The sequence below is a fragment of the Sphaeramia orbicularis genome, chromosome 8, assembly GCF_902148855.1.
Source record: "Sphaeramia orbicularis chromosome 8, fSphaOr1.1, whole genome shotgun sequence".
Taxonomy (NCBI): Eukaryota; Metazoa; Chordata; class Actinopteri; order Kurtiformes; family Apogonidae; genus Sphaeramia; species Sphaeramia orbicularis.
Genome location: NC_043964.1, coordinates 16,870,969 through 16,893,739, shown reverse-complemented (window position 1 = coordinate 16,893,739; position 22,771 = coordinate 16,870,969). Strand labels below are relative to the sequence as shown.

Sequence of the window (22,771 nt, the reverse complement as noted above, 5' to 3'; positions counted from 1 at the left end):
AGCACTTTGGTCCACTATGGTTGTTTTAAACTTCTTTTCAAATAAAGTTGAATTGGATTGGAAAATAAACAGAAAATAAGTGTTAACATCAGCTCAGTGCATCACTAAGCAAAACAAAAATAGCTGAGAAAAAATTATTTTGTTAAAGCAAATAAAAATGAAAATTACTATCATTAACGATGGAGCTAAAACAAAATAGCGTTGTAATTTCACCCTTCATTTTTGCAAAATATGTGATATTTGATTAATAACCGCTCTGTAAATTGTATCTGACGCTATGCTGTATTTTATTCTAGAAAAATAATCTTTTTCACTCTACATTGTACAAGAAAATGTCAGTTAAGTTTCTACTTCGGGGGTGTTTATCAATGGACTGAGATCTGCAACTATTCAGTGCGAAGAAAAGTGAATCTCTTTATCAGAAAAAACCCTTTAGATGATGAAAAAGAGGTTCTAAAGGAAGGCTGGGGTTTAACTTTTAATAAAACAGCAATGATGCATTTTTAAAAGTCATACATATGAATTGAGTCAGAGTGTTAAAACCCTACAAAAAAAAAACAAAACAAAAAAAACACACGACAAATAACATTATCTGTGTGAAAAACCTCAATACATTTCCCAATATTGAAAAATATGAAGTACTTCTAAACATCCAAGGTCATATTTTAGCAGCATTCAGACTGCAAATCTGTTTATCTGAGTATATATTATCTTGTAACATCTACCATGGGATCCAATATCTAGAACAACTACTAATATAATATAATTACATCTACACAATTCTGCAAAAATAGTAATAAGCCTAAAACTAATGGGCACTCATAAATCTAACTAAAACTAATCAGAAATCAAAAAGCCAACCTATAACATTCACCCTTTCATGCATGAATTATGAGAACTTTAATCAAGATTTTTTTTCTGGAGTGTATTCCTAGTTTATTCCTCTTTAGGCATGAAAAAAAAAAAAAAATCAATGCGATTGATTTTTTATTAATCTATTTTTCATGGAGTTACAAAAATGTTCACTCAGCTGGACACCATGTGTTTAATTTTAGAAGCAAAGAAATGTGTATTTACAGATGTACTATGTGAAAACTATGAAATAAAAACATTTTTAATGCTGCTAACCTGATGTTTTCTCACATTTTAACATACCTGCATGCTGATAATATGCCAAAAAAATAAATAAATAAAAAAAAACAAACAAACAAAACAAAACTGTTTATTTCAGTCTAGTAACAATTATAAATTTTTTACACTCAAACATGTTACTGCAGATCAGGTTTATCTAGATGAGCAAAGTTACAGTAATGTTATGAACAGAGGTGGGTAGTAACGCATTACATTTACTCCGTTACATTTACTTAAGTAACTTTTTACATAAACTGTACTTTTAAGAGTACTTTTAATATGACATACTTTTTACTTTTACTCGAGCATATTTATGAAGAAGAAACGCTACTTCTACTCCATTACAATGGTGCACATTCTACTTATTACTTTTATTTTTGGTCATTTGTTAATGGACGAACGATTTGTTTGGTTTTGTTAGAAAGATTTTCACCAAAAACTCACGACTCACATGAGTTAAAAGAAATTCGACAGAAGGGGAAGATATGTTAAGATAAAGATATCTAGGCTAACTTGTAAAAGTAAATAGAAAAGCATGCACAGTATCTGCCTCCATAAGAACAGATGAGAAATATTAAAGTGATGGAACCAACAAAGATTGTTGTGAGGTATATTTGTCACTAGCTGTAATGTTCCCATATATATGTCGAGGCCCAAAACGGAATCTGGCCCGATTCAGAATCGGGCTGGCCCAGAATGGAACTCTATTCTAGGCCGGCCTAGAATAGAATCCTGCTGCTATAATGTTATTTTTATACCATGTTTAATGCAAATGATCTAAATTATTACAAAAATCAATACATGGAATTTGCAAATATGTGAAAAAAAAAAAATGAAACAAACAACATTTTAATTGTAAACTATAATACACTTTATTTACAAATAGAACCTAGTGGTACTCCCCACCAATATATGGTACAGTGAAGTCGACTAAAATTGACAATAGTTACTCAAGGTATGTAAGACTGAAAATGTAAAATTATGACAAATTATGGAATTATGGATCATTTGCATGAAACATGGTATAAAAATAACATTATAGCAGCAGGATTCCATTCTAGGCCGGCTTAGAATAGAATTCCATTCTGGGCCGGCCCAATTCTGAATCGGGCCAGATTCCGTTTTGGGCCTCGACATATATTCTATATATTTTATTTTAACATTTCATTTATTAATTGTTGAATTTCAAAGAACAATAAATATGATGTTACTCAGGAAGTACTCAGTACTTGAGTAATTTTTTCATTAAGTACTTTTTTACTTTTCCTTGAGTAATTATTTGGATGACTACTTTTTACTTGTACTTGAGTAATATGTTTCTAAAGTAACAGTACTTTTACTTGAGTCTAATTTTTGGCTACTCTACCCACCTCTGGGTATAAATTGCAGTGTATGGGATGATGTACAAAACAACAAATCCATAAATATACAAGAAAACACCTTTGATCAGCTGTCCACTGTAGTGACCACTATGCATGAAAGGGTTAAATAAAAGGTTAAAAAAAAAAAAAAAAAAAAAAAAACTAAACTAAAAACTAATGTAAATAACTCTTATCATCACAAAACGAGGCAATAAGATTATATTCTCTTAAACAAGCTGAAACATTTGTTTAAAAAATGTGACTTTGCGGACATTATTGCAGTCACAATCAAAACAAACAGGAATAATAACATTTATAATATTAGATATATTTGTGTAATTATGGTCCATGTTTACTACTACTACTACTAGTAATAATAATAATAATAATAATAATAATAATAATAATAATAATAGAACATTTAGTCATTAGAACCATGTTATCAGTGCTGACGGTACAAAATAATATTAATAAACGAACAAAAAAAACACACTAATTGGATGAACTATGTTTCCACCTGTACAACTTCCATTTAACATCTGATGTGTTTCATTTTTAACGCAAACATTCAGCGAAAAAATACATCAGACAATCACAACTACAACATATTCACTATCTTAAAATGCAACATTTACCTGTTGGTTTGACTTTTACATCATCCTCCACCGTATTTGTGTCGTTAATCCGTAAAACTATAAACTTTAGTGCACGGCTGCTTCTGCTCTTCTGCCGGTGGGTCGACAAAAACACACCGGGTAGGAACCACAGCGTCTTAGATCAGTTCCGCGGTGTGATTAAGGTTCTTAAAACGTGTTAATATGTATATTTTTCGAAATATTCTAATATATATATAATACATATATTTGTGTTACATCTTAAATAATATTTACAAGGGGTGATACTTATATTTTTATACTCTTAAGGCAGAATCTTATATGTGTATTTACTTTGTGTTCCAGTAGAGGGCGGTAGCATACACAACCTGTCAGATCAGACTTTTTTTTATTTATTTATTTATTTATTTTTTTTAACACTGTCAATTAAATGCTGAATTGTGTCCCCTCTATTTAAGTGACCAGGATGTAGTGGACTACATAGGAGACCAAACACACATGCCTGTTTGTTTAATGTTGCTTTTCCTCCATATCCCAGGGTGCATTGGCTGCATCATCCTGCTCAGTTCTCTTCCACATATCTATGCACCATCACAGCCTCGAAGCTGCATAAATTTTCTGTCTCATGAGGCAACTGTAATAAATTTATCCGCGAAACAGTGATCAAGAGTCAGAACAAATGCAGACACATAAACGCGTTTAATTATAAACATGTCCAGCTATTGTTATGCAAGTGATCCAGCTATTATTTGGACTGTAATTAATGATACAGTTCTGAAAAAAAAAAAAAAAAACTTACTTGACTTCTTCTTTTTTTTCATCTTTCATGCTGTTCTGAATAATTTATGCAAATATAGATTTATTCCTTAAAGGCTGATTGATATGTATCTGCTCATGCGAAGCTAAAACAATAATTGGGTTTGTCTTTCTGATGTCACACATAGATATTTGACTTTTTTTTTTTTGATTCAATTGCTTTTCAGGGGGTTGTAGGAGGAGAGCCTGAACAAACATGATAGGAAACCTTCAGCAGGGAAGTCTTGAATCTATAAACACACGGCACTATTATCAAATGTCAAACACTCTATGAAATTCAAATAATCTCAGCGCAAACCAAGGAACTGTTCTTGTATGTAAAGCAGATGGAAACAAGAGAGAGAGAGAGAGGGAGGGAGAGAGAGAGAGGGAGAGAGAGAGAGAAAGAGAGCCTGCATTTCCAGAAATCACAGGGGGTTTTAAAAATGTTTCATGCATTTCTGTTCATTCTCACTGTGTAAACAGAAAAATTCTCCAGGCTCAATCTATTGTTCACTTACATGCATGGAGGTGAGAAATTACTGAGTGGGGAGGCCAGAATTGCTGTTTTCTTCTCTCTTAAGCTTTTGCTTTAGGACAAAAGCTGCTGAAAGTGGAGACTAATTACACATGTAATGAAAAAGAATAAAGAATAATAACCATCTACCAAAGAATATTCAGAAGACATGTATTCATATGGAAGGAAATAACAATTTAAGGGGGTTACATTATTTATTTATTTATTTATTTTATACTTTGTTTTTGACCACTTTTAATTTTTTTTAACAAACAGACAATAAAATGAAAATGCAAAGACATAAAAAGAGCGTCGACAAGCACAGACAGAGCAGTATCAAAACGTAAAGTGCAATGATAACAAAGTGGGTCAATGAGTCACAATATTATTCCATCATGATAAGAGGGTTGAGTTAGTTTAGATATTGTCCTGTTTCAGTCCATGTCAGATCATTCGGATATATTCTCATGTTGCATCAGGTCATAAGTGGGTTACATAATGGTATTTATTTATTTATAAATAAATAAATAAATAAATAAAATGGCCATGGCACCACTGACCACTTTGGACCTCATCCTGCCACAGAATGCTGGCATTCTGACTGAAGTCAATCTGGATGGTGCAGCGGCTAGGATCCTGAATGGACTGCTTCTCCTTGAAGTAGGCTGCTTGCTTGTTCTTGATGAAGCTGTGGGTCTTGAAGTAAGGGATGATGGTGGCCAAAGCTGAGAGAAGCTCTGAGACTGTTCCAGTCTTGAGGAACTTAGCTGTGGCTCCATTGCTGCGACCCCATTCGTACCAGCTGACAGAGTGCTCAAGTTGAGTCTCATCAATATCCTGTGATAACTACCCTTTGATCTCAATTAAGAGGAAATATTTTCCAGAGAATGTAATATTCATGTATACCAAATCCATATGAAGACAACAGAATATCATAATTATTGATTTGAAAAGTTAAATCTATGGAAAGTGAAAGAAAAAAATCCTTCACAAGCTAGCTATTTCATGTCGAGACCTATTTTTGGTTCTGTAGGGAAAAAAAATAAATCTTTTTTTAGATTAGTGACAAAATAATCTTAAATTCCAATGAAACCATGCTTAAGCAGAGGGTTAAATGCTTACTTTCAGAAATTTCCATTGGTTTATCTCATTTGATTACTTAGTGATAAAAAAAAAACAGTTTTTTTGAGAAAAGTGAAATTCCCTGCATAACCGGCACCATCTGATATTCAAATGCTTAAAAAAGCAATTCACACCAATTTTTCTGACAAAATTATTTTTGTAATCATAAAAGGGTGTATAAAAGGTTATATAACTATATTGAAAATAGAAATATATAATTGAGATTTCAAATTATAGCAGTGATAAGTTATGTTATTATTCATTCTTAGAGAACTTTCCGAGGGACTGAATTTAATTTGAATAAAAAGTTCTGTAATTTTCTTGAAAATCCTTTTTTAGCAAAAATTTTAATGGATTTAGAAACTTAAGATGTTATACTATTGAACTACAAAAAGTTTGAAATCATTATCTCAATTCTAATTTTTTGATTCAAAGTCAACAGGTGCGTGACTTGACCCATTTATTTTATTTTTTACACAATTTTAAAAATACGACATAGTGCACACCTAGGAAGAGCTTTCGTGTTTCTGTTTGCGGGATGAAATTATGGAACAGTGAGAAAATGGAGTAAAATCAATGTCCAAATATGTTTCATTTTAATCCTTTTTTGGGCAAGTGGTTGTTTCGTGACTATATCAGTGATTCTCTTCTGCTCTTCTACAGCAGCAACAATGTGCAAAGAAAGCTACTGTTAATACTATATGAAATTAAGTCCATTCATGTCAGCAAATGAATGAATGAATTAAACATTTAGTCAAAGAGTAAAATAATCTATCTTTTCTAATCTATCTAAAGAATTTAACCCTTTATCTGGCACGTGACCATTTTTGGTAATTTCTGTATACATTACAAGACAGTGGCAGTAACAGTTCCAGTGAGTCAACAATCTCAGGTCCAATGTGGTCTACAGGGTCTGTAAGGTCCACCTGTGCATGAACAGTGAGTGGACCTGCTTTGTTAGGTACCATGAAGTAATGGTACTAATGTAAGGAATGATGTTCAAAGGGAGAATGTGGATGTGGACAGGGGTCTGGATCAGCATGGATGTTTTCTAATATTCTATAATGTTTTAAAATACATGCTCTTTTCAATTTATATGACCAAACCAAATATGGTAACTTCGTGGACCTGATTTTCTACATGACAATAAAAAAATTTAAAATTTGACAACAGTAATAAAGTCTTTTTCTGTCCTGTTGTCCCCCAAAATGTTTGAATATCGGTTGGTTTTCTCGTTTATTCTTTGGGTACGAGGGGGGAAAGTAATAAGAATAATACTGTTGTTATTTTATTTTATTTATTAATATTTACTGTTATTCATTTTTCTTTCTTTCTCTTCCTCATTATTCTAGTGAGGCTATGATTAGCTATGTACTTGAAGCTTAGAGTGTTATAATACATGATTTAGGGACTAGGGGTGGGGTTATATAAGTGTTTACTTCTTCTCATTCATTTTTGGATATGTAAAAAACACTAAAAATGTGGTACATATTTATTTTTTATGATAGTATAAATGTCCTTTTTTTGTTTGGGAAGCCTTATGTTGATCATTTGCTTTGGGTATTTGCTTTGTTGGTGGTTGTGTTGTGTTTTTTATATTCTCTTGAGATCCAATGATACAGCGATGTTTTTGTCCCCTGTAGGGGACAAGAGTTTCACAGCTTTACCTTAAAAAATTAAATTAAATTTTAACAAAAATGCTGCCACTGCAAAGGAAAATAATAATAACAACAAAAAATCAAATAAAATGAAAATATAGATATACTACTACTACTACTACTACTACTACTACTAATAATAATAATAATAATAATAATTTTTTACATTAAAAATATTTTTTAAATTAGTAATTAAACATTTCGGTTATTTAAGTTTAAAAAAATATGATTAAGGATGAAGGCATATAAGTAACCTACCTTATGGACATTTAATTTTCTTTTTTTGTCATAATATTTAATGAATGTGTATATAATCATCATCATCATCATCATCATCATCATCATCATCATCATTACACAAAGGAAAAATGTAGCTGAAAGAACTGTTGCATCATGCTGTTTGCAAGAGTTTCACGGCTTTACCTTAAAAAAATTTAAATAGATAATAAAAAAAATGCTGCCACTGCAAAGGAAATTAAAAATAATAAGACAAATAAAATAAAATGAAAATATAGATGTAATACTACTGCTACTACTACTACTACTACTACTACTACCACTACTACTACTACTACTAATAATTTTTTACATTAAAAATATTTTTTAAATTAGTAATTAAACATTTCGGCTATTTATGTTTGAAAAAAATATGATTAAGGATGGAGGCATATAAGTAACCTACCTTATGGACATTTAATTTTCTTTTTTTTTGCCATAATATTTGATGAATGTGTATATAATCATCATCATCATCGTCATCATCATTGTCATCATCATCGTCATCGTCATCATCATCATCATCATCATCATCATCATCATCATCATTACAAAAAGGAAAAATGTAGCTGAAAGAACTGTTGCATCATTCTGTTTGCAAGAGTTTCACAGCTTTACCTTAAAAAATTAAAATAAATAATAAAAAAAAAAATGCTGCCACTGCAAAGGAAAATAATAATAACAATGAAAACAAAATAAAATGAAACTATAGATATACTACTACTAGTAGTACTATTACTACTACTACTACTACTACTACTACTACTACTAAAAAAATTTAAAAAATAAAAAAAATAATATATATTTTTTTTTACATTAAAAACATTTTTTTAAATTAGTAATTAAACATTTCTGCTGTTTATGTAGCAAAAAATTTATGATTAAGGATGAAGGCATTTAAGTAACCTACCTTATGGACATTTAATTTTCTTTTTTTTTGTCATAATATTTAATGAATGTATATTTAATAATAATCATCGTTATTATCATCATCATCATCATCGTCATCATCATCATCATCATCATAAAAAGGAAAAATGTAGCTGAACTGTTGCATCATGCTGTTTGCATTCAAGCCAATTATTTAATATAAAAAAAAAGCCCAAACTTGTACTTTTCTGGGTCTCAGGAGGATATGTCCAAAATAAAACATTCATTCATTCACTCAAAAGAATGATTATTAAATAGTTTATGTAAGCTTAATTTTTCAGTAGCAGCTATAAATAATAAATCCCAGAGGGTTATATGAAAAGTACTAATAATAATCACAACCCCCCCCCCCCCCCCAAAAAAAAAAACAAAATAGAACAATAAAGCATTGTGTTAATACAAATGGGAAAAAGCGAATGTAATAAGATGTAAAAATAGCAGAGCTGTGGCCTCGGCCGGTCAAGTGCACTGTTGGTTATTGTATGGGAAGCTGAGGGAGACAAAGCCCGTCCATGATGCGGATGCTTTGTTTGTGTATATGTTTTCTGGTGCTTGCAGTCAGGGTGGTCCCAGCAGGAGAGGCTGATGTATTATTCACAAGTTTCTGACTCTGTGGTTGTAAGACAGTGTGGGGCTACACTGAAGGTCAGAGGCCTGCTGATGTTATTCCTCCCTGTGCTGTCAGCGCCGACCTCATGCACCGGCCGTCCTCCTAAATCTTCATCTGCAGAGGTCGCTGACCTTTGCCCCTGTTTACATGGAACTCCTTCTGCATCTCAGAGGGCCTTGTTAGCCGGTGTCACTCAGAAAACACAGAAGGGGTTCATTTTTAAGGGAATGTTTGGTTTTTCTGTTATTGGTTAAATTTAGGAGTTTATTCTAAAAATTGCATTTTCATCACCTACTGTATTTAATTTTTTTTAACACATATCTGTAGGAAATTTTTTTAACGCATTACATATCTTTTCTGACATGAATTGATAATATTGTATGGGTCTCTCCTTGAGCATAAACACCCCCCCCCAAAGACCACCTCTGAAATTTGAAACAGCAATGAAAGTAAATAACAAAATAATAACTGACAGACAATATAAGTTTTTTTTTTTTTTTTAACACATATCTTTATTAAAGTTTTCACATATTACTTATCTTTTCTGACATGAATTGGTAATATATGGTGTGGGTCTCCCCTAAGTATAAACCCCCAGAACCCCACCACCACCACCACCACCCAAGACCACCTCTGAATTTTGAAACAGCAGTGAAAGCAAATAACAAAATAATAATTGACAGACAATAGAACTAATAGTGACTTGAATACTTGTCAGCGTCCGTTTTTGTATGTCTGATACATTCATACATTGTGAAATTTGTGAAATTTTTCAAGAATTTTTATTGTCATGTAGAAAATCGAGGTCAGTGAAGCTACCATATTTGGTTCCTTGCCTGTATGTGGCAAAAAAAATAAAAAAACAAAAAAATAAAAAACGAAATATATAAAAAAAGTACAATCAAAAAAAAAAAAAGTCTTCATCTGCAGAGGTCGCTGACCTTTGCCCCTGTTTACATGGAACTCCTTCTGCATCTCAGAGGGCCTTGTTAGCCGGTGTCACTCAGAAAACACAGAAGGGGTTCATTTTTAAGGGAATGTTTGGTTTTTCTGTTATTGGTTAAATTTAGGAGTTTATTCTAAAAATTGCATTTTCACCACCTACTGTATTTAATTTTTTTTAACACATATCTGTAGGAAATTTTTTTAACGCATTACATATCTTTTCTGACATGAATTGATAATATTGTATGGGTCTCTCCTTGAGCATAAACACCCCCCCCCCAAAGACCACCTCTGAAATTTGAAACAGCAATGAAAGTAAATAACAAAATAATAACTGACAGACAATATAAGTTTTTTTTTTTTTTTTAACACATATCTTTATTAAAGTTTTCACATATTACTTATCTTTTCTGACATGAATTGGTAATATATGGTGTGGGTCTCCCCTAAGTATAAACCCCCAGAACCCCACCACCACCACCACCCAAGACCACCTCTGAATTTTGAAACAGCAGTGAAAGCAAATAACAAAATAATAATTGACAGACAATAGAACTAATAGTGACTTGAATACTTGTCAGCGTCCGTTTTTGTATGTCTGATACATTCATACATTGTGAAATTTGTGAAATTTTTCAAGAATTTTTATTGTCATGTAGAAAATCGAGGTCAGTGAAGCTACCATATTTGGTTCCTTGCCTGTATGTGGCAAAAAAAAATAAAAAAACAAAAAAATAAAAAACGAAATATATAAAAAAAGTACAATCAAAAAAAAAAAAGTCTTCATCTGCAGAGGTCGCTGACCTTTGCCCCTGTTTACATGGAACTCCTTCTGCATCTCAGAGGGCCTTGTTAGCCGGTGTCACTCAGAAAACACAGAAGGGGTTCATTTTTAAGGGAATGTTTGGTTTTTCTGTTATTGGTTAAATTTAGGAGTTTATTCTAAAAATGGCATTTTCATCACCTACGAGGGAAAAACAAAAAGATAAATTATTTGTATAAATCCAAATGCTAGTAATGATTACAAAGGGCTTACAGCTAATTTGGAACAGGGGTGTCAAACATGCGGCCCGGGGGCCAAAACCGGCCCACCAAAGGGTCCAATCTGGCCCGCAGGATGAATTAGTGAAATATAAAAATTGCACTGAAGATATTAACAATCAAGGATGTCAAAATAAATTTAGTTCAATTCCATCTAAAGTGGGTCAGACCAGTAAAATACTATCATAATAAAGTATAAATAACGTAAACCACATATTTTCCTCTTTGTTTTAGTGTAAAAAAAAGTAAAATTACACAAAAATGTTAACATTTAGACTAGCCTTTTACAAAAAATGTGAAAAACCTGAACAAATATGAACAACCTGAAATGTCTTAAGAGACTTAAGAGTAATTTTACCAATATTCTGTCTGTTATTAAATGTTTTATGCATTTGTAGATCCACTGTGATCTGTACATTGTGATGAACACGTAAAAATGAGAGGCCGAGGCCAAATAATGGCAGAAATTGTTAAAATTTCACCTTTTTTCTTAATAAATTTCATTTTGGTCATGGTTCATGTTTTTCCATACTTTTTTAAAAGATAGTTTATAGATGTAGAAATTTTGATAATATAATCTTACTTTTGTCACTCTAAAACATAGAAATTAGACATACAAATTTTGGAATTGATATTATTTATGTATTATTGTGTTATTATTTTAATGATCCGGCCCACTTCAGGTCATATTGGGCTTTATGTGGCCCCTGAACTAACATGAGTTTGACACCCCTGGTTTAGAACATGCTACAACACTATAAACAAGTGGATAAATTAATGTCAGTAATGTCACTTTGTCCACATTTTTAGGTGACTGTTTTTTTATTATTTGAAATCTATGACTTTATTCTAAAACTTGCATTTTCTTCACTTACTGAAAAAGAGTCTTTAGATAAATTATTAGATAAATTATTTGTACAAATCCAAATGCTAATGATTACAAAGGGGGTTACAGCTTATACAGAACATCCTACATTATTATAAACAACTGCATAAATTAATGTTATATCATACTTTGTCCACATTTTTAAGTGAATGTTTAATATTTTTCTGTTATTTGGTACATTTTGGACTTTTCACCTAAAAATTGCATTTTCATCATTTACAGAGAAAAAAAATCATTGATGAATGCTAGTGATCACTAAAGGATTACAGCTAATACAGAACATGCTACAACATGAAAATACTGCATTAACTGACGTCATATCATACTTTGTCCAACAATCTTAATTCAAGAATTCTTGCCAAGTGAAATTATCTTGCTGCGTGGACAGATATTTCACCTGTTTTTAGTACGTTTTCCCTCAGATTTAATGTTTTTATCATGTTTTTAGATACCGTTTTTTTGCAGTGCTGAAAAGTGTATCATTGAAATGAGGATGTGACAGTTTTTTAACCCTTTCATGCATAGTTGTTACTACAGTGGACAGCTGTTCAAAGTTGTTCTCTTATAGATTTCATTGTTTTAGTTCCATATCAACCAACACATTGGACGTTTATGCATCATCCCATACACTGTAATTCATACCATCACTGTAACTTTACTGTTCTAGATAAACCTGATCTGCAGTTACATGTTTGAGTGTAAAAAATTGGTAATTCTTATTAGATTGTAAAAGTTTTTTGTTTTTTTTTTGCATATTATTTCCATGCAGGTATGTTAAAATGTGAGAAGACATCAGATTAGCAGCATTAAACATGTTTTTATTTCATAGTTTTTGTGCAGTATATCAGTAAATACATGTTTCTTTGCTTATAAAATTAAAGGCATTGCATCCAGCTTAGTGGGCATTTTTGTAACTTCATGAAAAATAGGTTCATACAAATATTTTCTTTTCTTTTTTTCATGCCTAAAAAGGAATAACAACACTCAGGAAAAAAAAAAAAAAAATTGATTAAGGTTCTCATAATTCATGCATGAAAGGGTTAATTTTATTTTGAGTGAAAGACAATGAAAAGAAAGTCAAGAAGAAAGAAAAAAATGACACCTGATGTACGTTACAGTCCTTCTCTTTGTTTTTTAGTTGTGTTTTCCTGTGTGTTTTCATGGCATTGAAGCTGAACATTGTTGGCTGTTGACTGTAACTCCACTGAGTTCCACCGACTGTGATGTGTCCTGCATACATATACAGGGTGGGGAAGCAAAATGTACAATATTTTGAGGCAGGGATTGAAAGACAGTGTATGACCAATTAGTTTATTGAAAGTCATGAGAATTTATTTGCCACAAGAAAATGTACATAATAGAAAATGTTTTTATTCTATGTGTCCTCCTTCTTTCTCAATAACTGCCTTCACACGCTTCCTGAAACTTGCGCAAGTGTTCCTCAAATATTGGGGTGACAACTTCTCCCATTCTTCTTTAATAGTATCTTCCAGACTTTCTCGTAATAGTTTTGCTCATAGTCATTCTCTTCTTTCCATTATAAACAGTCTTTATGGACACTCCAACTATTTTTGAAATCTCCTTTGGTGTGACGAGTGCATTCAGCAAATCACACACTCTTTGACGTTTGCTTTCCTGATTACTCATATGGGCAAAAGTTTCTGAAAAGGTATGGATAATAGTGTTAGGTATGATTATGACATCAATATATGTTTGGTTTCAAAACAATTGATGTAGTGCCTGCTGAGAAAAAACAACTAAATGTTCATTGTAAATTTTGCTTCCCCACCCTGTACATATACAAATACATATACATATACAAATACATATACATATACATATACATATACATATACATATACACACACAGATGCATCTGTAACAGCGCACACAGAGCACACCACTGCAGCTGGTCATGTTATTGTATGAAGAAAACCCCTACAGCAGTGGTTCCCAACCTTTTTTGGCTCATGACCCCATTTTAACATCACAAATTTCTGCCGACCCCAGACATTCAGAACGGAGACTTTTTTTTTTTTTTTTTTCTAAAATTAATTTGTTTTTGATCATGTAATAGTTTGCTGTACTATGTTGCAAATAAACGTTAATTTTAGACGACATTTAGTCTCTATAATGTATATTATTATGGACGGAGGCAGAAAAGCCAGGTGTAGATTACTACACAAAGTGAGAATTTGATTTTCCTTGGTCAGGATATGTACAGTCAGTCCAGCTTGGATTTACAAGGCTGACAATTAATACTGAACAAACAAGAACTCAAACTAGGAATTATGAAAGAGCTGCAGCATCTGAAACTGACCACAATGAACATTTGACAGATAAACAGAACCACAGTGCTTCAGTTTCAGACTCACAGTTTGTCATGTCTTTTATGGATTGGGATTCACCAATACATATGGGACTCACCATATATTTTCCATTAGTAATTTTATTTTATTTTTTTTTATCAATTACTAGAATTTTCAGGCGACCCCATTTGAATTCCAGGTGACCCCACTGGTCTACAATGTTCAAATCCCAGCAGGACTGCTTGCATTTTTTTTTCAACATTTTACATGTTAAAACAGGGGGCATGTCATACCGCCGACTTTACAGTACCTGGACGTCACAGCAATGCGGTGAGTTACTACCATGTCGTCTGCTCAGAGTCGCTGATATACTCGCTCGTTGCGTGTTGTCTTGTCAAATTCATGCTGAATTTTTACGTCGGCCACCAAAGACTGAATCTCCTCTTTGACAGATAAATAGAACCATAGTGCTTCAGTTTCAGACTCACAGTTTGTTTTTTATGTTTGTGATTGTCTCTGTCAACTCACCATATATTTTTTATTAGTAAGCTTTTTTTTTTTTTTTTTTTTTTTTTTTATCAATTACTAGAAATTTCAGGCGACCCCATTTGAATTCCAGGCGACCCCACACGGAGTCCCGACCCCAACGTTGAAGAACACTGCCCTACGGTAATATTACTGTGCAGTGTGGGTTTAGATTACTGAGATTACTTTGATGAAGCGTCTGAAATCGTCATATTTCTGACTTGTATTCGACTTCAAAAGGAACCTTCGCTGCACTGATCCATCCCAAAAGCAGCATTTTGTAAATAAAAAATATCCTAACAAGGTCGACTCAGAAATGGTTCAGATTTTTTTTTTTAATTATTTTTTTTATTTTAATTCACTTTGAAGTCAATACTTTGCTTCTACAAATAGGATCCTCTCATAAAACATTGTTTTCTCAACTGTGTCTGAATTTGTGCAGTAAACAGTTTATTTGGTTCATATTATCATAATTCCCTTTGAACCTGAACTCGTCTCAGCGGTGCTGTCACAAAACGTCGCAGCAGCAGTAGCAGCAGCAGCGGCAGCAGCAGCTCAGGGTCTACAATAAGCCAAAACAGGGCAGCGGGGCAGCAGGAGGCATGGGCTGCCACTGTCTGCAGCGAAATCCCAGGGGCCCCAAGTGTTGAAGCACCGGGACGCCGCAGGAGGGATGTAATAACCACCATTACGCTCCAGGTGCTGCAGCAATAAAAGATGGAAACAAGCCTCCGATGGTGTTGCCATGGATCAGAATCCAATTAAACACTGTTTAGCTCGACACAAACTGTCAGTCGTAGCCTGTTGACTCATGAAATTAATGTATTGTCGTGGCACAAAAGAAACTGTTGCAACAGAGACTGCAGCATGACCCGAGGAAGGACTCACTGAAACAGATGCAGTTTCATTCTTAGCTTATGTAAATAGAAGTGTCAGAGATAGGAGACAATACTGCCAGTGTGACTGCACAGTGGAGTTTTCAAGGTCATCTGTTCGCTTAACCCTTTATAGGGCACCTTCGATTTTATTTTTTAACCCTTTCATCATGAAAATATTACCAATTCATGTCAGAAAAGATATGTAATATCTGAAAACTTTAATAAAGATATGTGTTAAAAAATTATATGGTCTGTCAGTTATTATTTTGCTATTTACTTTCATTGCTGTTTCAAATTGTAGAGGTGGTCTTGGGGGTGGGGGGTGGGGGGTTTATGCTCAAGGGAGACCCACATAATATTACCAATTCATGTGAGAAAAGATATGTAATGTGTAAAAAATTTCCAACAGATATGTGTTAAAAAAATTATTTTGTCTGTCAATTATTATTTTGTTATTTACTTTCATTTATTGCTGTTTCAAATTTCAGAGGTGGTTTTCAGGGTGTGTGTGTGTGTGTGTGTGTGTGTGGGGGGGGGGGGTCTGGGGGTTTATGCTCAAGGGAGACCCACACAATATTACAATTCATGTCACAAAAGACATGTAATGTATTAAAAATGGCCTACAGATATGTGTTAAAAATTTTTAAAAATACATATTGTCTGTCAGTTATTATGTTGTTATTTACTTTCATGGGGGGGGGGGGGGTTGTCATTCTGGGGGTTTTTACTTAGGAAACACCCACACAATATTACCAATTCATGTCAGAAAAGATGTGTAACCTATTAAAAATGTCCTAATTTCACGCATGAAAGTTTCATGCATGAATTATGAGAACCTTAATCAATATGTTTTTGTCTTGTTTTTATTCCTCTTTAGGCATGAAAAAAATGAGGTGATTAATTTTTTTTTAAGAACATATTTTTCATGGAGTTGCAAAAATGTCGACAGGTGATACCATGCGTTTAATTTTTGAAACAAAGTAACGTATATTTACTGATATACTACGTGAAAACTATGAAATAACTTTTTTTTTATATGAACAGTTCTAAGTTTTACATTTTGCTTTGTATTTGTACTGCATCTTGTGACATATTTATTTGCTTATTTTGGTCTGGTATAATGTTTTTGCATCATTTCGTCGGGTATATATTTACCTATGTTTTGCACTTGGTTTTGTATTCATTTTGTACAATCTTTGGATGTATTTAGTTTTGTTTGTCTGACTTTATACAGTAGGATTTTTTAGCTAGTTGTTTATCGCTAACCATTAATGCTATTATTATTTAGAAGGGGGCAGGAAACATAAGATTTTCTTCATCCTGCTCCTTTTCGAGCATGGGTGTGTGCATGTTTGTTTACTGAATGATTATTGAATGTTTGCTGATGGAATGCACAACCATGAATGAAATAAATGAAATGAAAAAAAAAAAAATTATGCTGCTAATCTGATGTTTTCTCATATTTTAACATAGTCTGAATACTAGTTATGCTGTATGTAAAGTGTCTTTGAGTACCACAAAAAGCGCCATACAAATACAATTTATTATAATAATAATAATAATAATAATAATAATAATAATAATAATAATAATAATAATAATAATAACAACAACCACCACCACCACCACCACCCAAGACCACCTCTGAATTTTAAAATAGTGATGAAAGTAAATAACAAAATAATAACTGACAGACAATATACTTTTTTTTAACACATGTTTAGGAATTTTTTTTAACACATTACTTATCTTTTCTGACATGAATTGGTAATATTATGTGGGTCTCCCCTAAGTATAAACCCCCAGAACTCCCCCACCCCCCACCCCCACTCACCATCACCAAAGACCACCTTTGAATTTTGAAACAGCAGTGAAAGCAAATAACAAAATAATAATTGACTGACAATATAACTAATAGTGACTTGAACACTTGTCAGCATCCCTTTTTGTATGTCTGATACATACATACATTGTGAAATTTGTGAATTTTTTTCAAGAATTTTTATTGTCATGTAGAAAATCAAGGTAAGTGAAGCTACCATATTTGGTTTCTTGCCCGTATGTGGCAAAAAACAAAAAAACAAAACAAAACAAAAAACCCCCCGAAATATATAAAAAACATACAATTAAAAAAAAAAATTCAAAGAAGCATTTATTAAAAATAAAGAAAAACACATGCAATATGAAAGAAACATGTATTTTAGAACATTAGACCAACATACGATAAAGGGTTAAAAAGGTCCCACTGGCATCTTTAAATACTTTTGATAGATTAGAAAAGATACATTATTTTACTCTGACTAAATGTTTTAATATGTGAAATTCATTCATTCATTTGCTGACATGTTTGGACTTAGTTTCTTAATTTCTTTCTTTATTAATTAATTTATTAATGGTCGCTTTCTTTGCACATTGTTGCTGCTATAGAAGAGCAGAAGAGAATCATTAATGTAGTCAGGAAACAACCACAACTAGCAGCAAAAAACATCAATAAAGGATAAAAATGAATCCAAATGATAGATTAACACTAACATAATACAAACGCATGTATACAGTTTACTACCTATACATTTAATGTAATCATGTCATTGCTACACTATAAAAAGTAGTGAATGTGAAATTAATACCAAAAAATATGTGCAACATGTACTTAAAAACTGGCTAAAGGTGGTTTTGACAAATATTAAATTGAATTAGACACTTTTTCCACATTTATTGATTACATTTAATCGAAAAACATGTAATTATAAAATATTACATAGAATTTAATGATAAGAGTCAGCAAACAGGTTTTATTGTACATTCAACACACTTATGTTGCTTTAAAAACAGAAGAAAAACCTAATAAAATGTTGATGTTTCCATGCATTCCATTCTTTTACTTTGAGCTATTCATACTATTTATATAAATCTTGACACAGTAAGATATTACTGAGTGGGAGTAAATTGTGGCAACATGACAGTCACTATTATTGACTAGATAATAAAAATGTGTAAGTGAAACTGAGTTTTTCTGTAGAGCTGAATCTAAAGATCCAAGTACTAAAGTATTAAAGTATTAAAATTGAATTTAGTGAATCTATTTAAACAAATAACTACAAATATGCAACAAGTTGAATGGCATATATATTATATTAAATGACTGGTATATTTGATGACCTCTTCTAAAACAAATTTTTCTTTGTTGTCATAAAAATGGAAAAACTTATATATTATATATTAGTTTAAAGTACAAAGTTTTTTTTGACATTTATAAATGAACACAAACTTTCAACATAGTTTCAAATATGCAGCTCTGGGACAGTCTACAGCACAGGTGTCAAACATGCGGCCCGGGGGCCAAATCTGGCCCGCCAAAGGGCTCTGGGATGAATTTGTGAAAAGCAAAAATTACACTGAAGATATTAACAATTAAGGATGTTAGAATCATTTTAGGTCATTTCAGTCTAAAGTGGATAAGAACCAGTAAAATACTATTAATAATGAAAACTGTAAATTTGTCTCTGTTTTAGTGTAAAAAAAAAAAAAAAAGTAAAATTACAAAAAAATGTTTACATTTACAGACTAGCCTTCAACAAAAGATGTGAATATCTGAAATGTCTTAAGAGAAGTATGTGGAATTTTAATAATACTCTCCCTGTTATCAGCTGTTTTGTGTATTTGTAGATCCACTGTGATCTGTAAGTTGTGATTCACATGGATGAATCATAAACTGAGGTGTAATATTGTTAACATTGCACTTATTTTACTGAAGAATTTTCAGGTTGTTCATATTTGTTCATGTTATGTTTGAGTACAATTCGTAGATGGAAACATTTTCATTACGGAATTTACTTTTTTCACTGAAAAGTTCTTATCCTATTATTTATATTATTTTACAGGTCCGGCCCACTTTATATCATATTAGGCTGAATGTGGAACTAAAATAGTTTGACACCCCTGGTCTACATAATACTAATGCATTCACAGTTATTACTACATATCCATTTTCAGAAATTTAACCCTTTAAATGCAAGTTTATTTGCATCATGTGTTTTTTTTTTTTTTTTTTTTTTTACATGGGAGTCATTTATTCTCTTGGGGATTTTTTTCTTGGATATGTTGATGATTAGTGACAATACTGGAGCTGATGTGTATATATTCTTCGTGCAGAGTGAATAACAAAAATGTCCCCTTCCTAAAAGTGCTTAAAAAATAGACTTTTTCCAACCTTAAGTGAAGCACAGGGGTTAAGATTGAGCACAGAACCATGGGTGTGCTTTACTCTTCAGCCGTGTCATGTCAATACCCCAAAACATAGTGTCACATTTATTCCTCAGGCAATTTATGCATACATAAAAGCCAGTGGAGGTTAAAGGTTGCTACATTCCCTGGAAACCTGGTAATGGATATTTGGAAATACCCTGAAGAGGTAACAAATGAGAGGTGTTAAGTTAAATGTCCTGTGAAATCATCAAGAGCTCTGAAACAAGCTGCCTTTACAGCCTCGGGGAGGTTTCCACAGACAATTATCTCGGGCACACCCAGGCCTTCGCCCAACGCCGCCACAGGGCCGCGTCACAGGTCGACTCACTTACAGATGTTACTGGTGCGTCTGAGGCAGGGATGATGGAGCGCTCCCTCGGGTTCGGCGCGAAGACACGGGCCGGCCGGCTTGGCTCACCTCCACAGAGCGGTGTTAGTGGAGCACTGGCTCCAAGCAGGTGCTCAGTTCCAGTGGCTTAATGTGGGACACCGGAGTGCAGGCAGTCCGTCAAAACCACTTTGGATCAAATTAATGCAACCAGGTGTGCCCCTGCAGTCGGGGCTCAGGTGACACCTGCTACTTCCCTTTAATTAGAGCTCAAACAGCTGTTTCAGGATAGACAGGGAGGCACAGGGTCCCCAGGTTGGTCTGCTGCTTCACTCACCACTTCATACTGGTCACAAATGATTATTACTGCCAGCTTTGGCTGATGCTGATACATGAATCGATACCTGGCACTCAGGGAATATGTGGTTCCACCCTTTAGTAACAAATAGAAAAGAATGCCTCGTGTTTGCCTGGATGAACAATCCCCTTTTCCACTGTGGATCTGTGGATTCTTGAGGAGAACATGGTACCTTCAGCCAAAAAGACTTCTGACAAATATGACTCACTTGCTAAGCAAGGTAAAGATAAAAGTAGAGGCAGGCTTCACCTCGTTATTCTAGTACTGTGAAGAATCTTTAGGGGGCTGCGAGCTCCGAGGGTAGTTTTGGTAGCTTTGATCTTTCTTGGATGCAGTAATAAGCATAGTGCAGATGAAGGGAGAGGGGATCCATCTTGAAATATGATTTCCCTTTGGTTCATTAACAAGGCTTAAAGGAGGTGGGTGGTCAGCTCCAGGGGCTCTATGGGAAATTCCGTTGTCCTGACAAGGTGTCAGCGTAGAAGTCAGATGACTATAGCGTCCGAACAAAGTCCTATTACTGCAAATGCACAGGATCCCCCCTGCAGCTGGGATTCAGACTGAAACTTTCTGCTTAGACTCTGAGGATCTGCATGTCACCGAAGCGGAGGAGCTGGAACATTATTAACCTGCTGAAGACGTGACATAACACTGATGAGTGTGCACAGAGAGCTGGGCTACGGCAAAATAATTAATGACACTGGCTTCATGATTAATCTGTCTGAATACATATGCAGAAATACAGTATATTCATTATGATAATGGTGAAAGGTCCCACATACTACATTTTATGCCTCTGGTCTGTAGCAAACAGACACTTGAAGTCTCACGTTCCTAATCTGTGTCCTGCCTTTGTTCAAAGGTCATCCAAACATGAGAAGTTCATTTACCAGCAGAGAGCAGTGTTGTGGCAGCAAAGTGCCTCCCCATCACGGCTTAATAATTTAGCATGCAAAGAGGAAGCAGAGATAGTCGCGTATCTCATCCTTCCATTGTTGACAGTGTTTTGACTCTAAAGGCTTTTCATTGGGTCAGATTTATGAATGACATACCCGGTATTACAGAGAGAGGCTGTAAAACAGAGATTAAGACTTCAAAACCCTGTCAAGGGGCAGAAACACTTATTAGCTATGTACAATAAAGACTGGGTATAGAACTGTATGTTTACTGTATGAACTGACACAGTGGGTTCTCCAGGTAAATGAACACAGCTGTGTGACATTTTAACCCATTAAGACCCAGAGCTAGTTTTGTGGCAGTTCCCAAATGTTTTTATCTTTCTATTTAACCTGTCTTAAGTGATTTATCACCATTTATTGCAAAATTATCTTCTTTATTTTAATATATTTGATATATTCTTATGTTTAATTCACTGATCATGGAGATGTTCATAAAAACTCAGATTAAAGGTGAGGGATATTACATCAAAAAAAGAGAAAACTGAAGAAAAAGTGACTTTTGCAGTAAAATCTATCATTAACTGAACATAAACCCAGTGTGCCCATCCACTGTCATTGATCCAACTCCATGGGTTTTATTGGTGAATCAATGCTGTAGAAGATGACGGAGTTTCCGCGTTCACTGTGGAGCCTCTAAACGTCCAAATGGGTCATATCTGATGACCATGAAAAGATGACAAACTTTTTTTTGTTTTGTTTTATCAATTACTAGAAATTTCAGGTGACCCCGTTTGAATTCCAGGCGACCCCACATGGGGTCCTGACCCCAAGTTTGAGAAACACTGATTTAACCCATAAAGACCCAGTGCTGCTTTTGTGGCAATTCCAAAATAATATTTTTCTATATTTTCAATCTTTCTTAAGTGATTTATCACCATTTACTCTAATATTATGCTTTAAATTTTGCATTTTTAAGTGAAAATGAGCTATTTTCCAATATTTATTGTACTACTTATGTACATGTTCATTTAAGCTCAGATTCAAGTTGAAAGTTATTACATCAGAAACAGAGAAAACTGATGAAAAAGAATATTTTTTTCAGAAAAATCTGTCATTAATTGAATATAAACCCAGTGTGTCCATCCACTGTCATTGATCCAGCTCCATGGGTTTCACTAGTGCAGGGGTGTCAAACTATTTTAGTTCAGGGGCCACATTCAGCCTAATATGATATAAAGTGGGCCGGACCTGTAAAATAATATAAATAATAGGATAAGAACTTTTCAGTGAAAAAAGTAAATTCTGTAATGAAAATGTTTCCATCTACGAATTGTACTCAAACA

General features: G+C 33.5%; 1 protein-coding gene across 1 annotated transcript in view; it reads right to left on the bottom strand.

Moving 5' to 3' along the window:
* LOC115423343 (lysine-specific demethylase 8-like) overlaps window positions 1-3,229 on the bottom strand; it is a 28,990-nt gene extending 25,761 nt beyond the window's left edge. Inside the window, 1 exon segment of the mRNA XM_030140083.1 lies at window positions 3,128-3,229. The gene's annotated coding sequence lies outside the window, so the exon portion shown is untranslated.
* Between the last annotated feature and the right edge of the window lie 19,542 nt (window positions 3,230-22,771).